This window comes from Ricinus communis, chromosome 9, assembly GCF_019578655.1.
Source record: "Ricinus communis isolate WT05 ecotype wild-type chromosome 9, ASM1957865v1, whole genome shotgun sequence".
Lineage (NCBI taxonomy): Eukaryota > Viridiplantae > Streptophyta > Magnoliopsida > Malpighiales > Euphorbiaceae > Ricinus > Ricinus communis.
In genome coordinates this window covers 24670052-24673182 of record NC_063264.1, presented here as the reverse complement: position 1 = coordinate 24673182, position 3131 = coordinate 24670052, and positions in this window count along the sequence as shown.

Below are 3131 nucleotides of genomic sequence, written 5' to 3'. Positions count from 1 at the left end.
AACTATTTTGACTTATTGACAGACCTTACGTCATGGGCTAAACACGATAAACTTGCTAGAATCTGTAAGTTGTGAAACTAACACAAGATTTTTCTTTATTCCAGATACTTGATAGACATTTTCCAATTGCACTTACTTCTTATTAAGACATGAATCAGTCATCGTGTCACCGATATGAGTGATTGGCAGTTTTGAGTTATTTGCAATCACCACAACTTCCTTGTCTTTGTATTCTGAAACATTGTAGAGCGTCTCTTTTTCTCTTATCATATGACTAGAATATTCTAAATCATGAATCTCATAGTTAACTCTTTGAGAAGTAGAAGCACTAAAGGTATGCTCCTCCATTTTGATTTCTATGAGGCTATGAGCTTCTACAAGTTTTGAACTATAGTACTCATTCTTTTACAATATTTCTAGAGTCATAAAAATGCTATGCTTTTTATTCTTTTGTCAAATCCAAGTTCTTCATGCCATTAAGACTATTTTCTAATACAAGAAAACAACCCCGTAAGAGGGATATATTTGTCAATATTAGAAAACAACACCGTAATAGGGGTATATTTATCTATATTAGAAAACAACCCTATAAGAGGGATACAGGGTTGTCAATTTTAGAAAACAACCCCGTAAGAGGGGTAGATTTGTCAATATGAGAAAACAACCCCGTAAGAGGGGTATATTTGTCAATATTACAAAACAACCCTGTGAGAGGGGTGTATTTGTCAATATTAGAAAACAACCCCGTAGGAGGGGCATATTTGTCAATATTAGAAAACAACCCCGTAATACGGTGTATTTGTCAATATGAGAAAACAACCCCGTAGGAGGGGTATATTTGTCAATATTAGAAAACAACCTCGTGACAGGGGTATGTTTGTCAATATTAGAAAACAACCCTGTAAGAGGGGCTATTTGTCAAAATGAGAAAACAACCCCGTAAGAGGGGTATATTTGTCAATATGAGAAAACAACACCGTAATAGGGGTATATTTATCAAGCCAAGCCGAACTAAAGCACAACCCTTCTCTTCTCATCTTTACTTTGCTTTTAATAGAATATTTAATATTAATTTATAAAATTTTAAAAATAATAGTAAGCTAATTATTTTTAAATGTCTTTATTTTTTAAAAATCTTAAATTTTTATGAATGCAATTAATATAAAATTATTTTAAAAATTAATTTACTAATTAATTTAAATATTATATAAATTAATATATCAATATGAATTTTTTAGGATTAAAAAGTTATTATGTAATTGAAAACTTAATTAATTATTAAATTTAATATTAAAAATATTATCTAAAATATTATTTTCTAGAATTACAATTATTATGTTATTTCTTAAGATAGAATTAGTATCATTATATGATTAAAAAACTATTTATTAGTTAATATAATATTAAAATATAATTAATATACTATATTTTAGGATTAGAATTGGTGTTTAATTGAGAATGTAACTTATGAATCAATAAATTAATAGAAGAAATTATAAAATTACAAATAAGTTGAATTCCATGTCTCAAAAGTATAGTGAAAATAAAAAATTTATGTGTCAAAAATTAAGCATGCATGTCAAAAAAAATTAGGTCTCAAAAATTAATGTATATACAAATTCATCATTTAGTTTATATTTTTTATATTTTTAATTAAAAATCAAATTTACTTCAAAAAAATAAAATAAAGATCAAATTAGACATTCAGATAACTATTAATTTAGTTAATTGAAAAATAAATTTTTAACTATGGTTTTCGGTTAATTAAAAAACTATGAAAAGAGAAGAAAAAAGAAATAAATTTAGTTCACTTGTTTCTAGTTAATAGGTAAAAATATTAAAAGTTACTTATAAAATTAAGAAACTATAATTTTGAAAAATATCTAGATAACTTTAAATATTCAAAAATTATCTTTTTAAAAGACTTTATAAATAATAACAATATAATCAGTCAATTAAATTAATCATTAATTTTTTATTAAAAATATAAAATTGATCAATTAAGGTAATTAGCTTTTCAGTTAATTTTAATTTTTTTCATATCAGTTTGATTTTTTTACTTTTTTCCTCCATAACTGATTTACATCTTGTCAAGATATTGTATAGGTCAACTATAGATTGTAAAACTGTTCATGAGTTTGTATATCCATCTATATCCGTCTAAATATTTTCGGGCTCAAATATCTACTTTTTACTTTAAATTTGTCTAAGTCTTAATTTACAAAAATATAGTTATTTTTAAGATGGACTTGGAAAAGTCATTTTTTTAGACTCACACAATAAGGCTGGCTTGGCTTGAAAATTTTAAAATAAAATGTTGTATATATTTTTTTTGACGGATCAGATTTAGTTAAGATTTAAGACTGCATAGCCGAATCGAGTCAGACTCGAACTTAAACTTAAAAATTCCAAGTTCGATTGAGTTCACCTAATTCGACCTCACTAGAAGTTTGAAAAGGTATAATGGCTAGTAATTGTGACTCCTTTCCACCCAAGTTATATGAGTGAGAAATCTAGTTAGAATAAACACTAACAGCACATGAATTTCAATTGCTACCTTCTAAACCTCGTACAATTTCATCGAGGACCATTAATATTTGTGTCAAATATTATCTACCCCTTAGAGATTTCATTTAATTTACGTTTGGTTCTTGTAATTTTTTAATACATTAGAACCCTTTTAAATTTTTATAAAATTAATTATTATCCTCTTCTCTGTTAAATCAATATCATCAAATGACTAAACTAATGATTTAAAATTGTAATTTGATTTTTAAACTTATAATGAGTTATCAATTTTGTCCAAATTTTTTTTATCAAAATTAGATAAATTTTTATTTCTAGTGTATAACAAAAATATTTAACATATATTCTCTTACTTGCTTTAATGTTTTATTTTTTAGCATAATTTAAACAAATTTAAAAATGTTAGAAATATTTATTTTTGAAAAACTTTTATTATTATTAAGAAAATAATAAAAAGATTTATTATTTTTTGTTAGATGTTAACATTAAATTATAGTAAAAGGAAAAAGCTTACTCATCTTGATCTCATTTGAATTATTAATATAAAGCTCCATCCTTAAATGACAAGATTATCATGAGCTTCTTTATTAGTAGTAATGGACTTA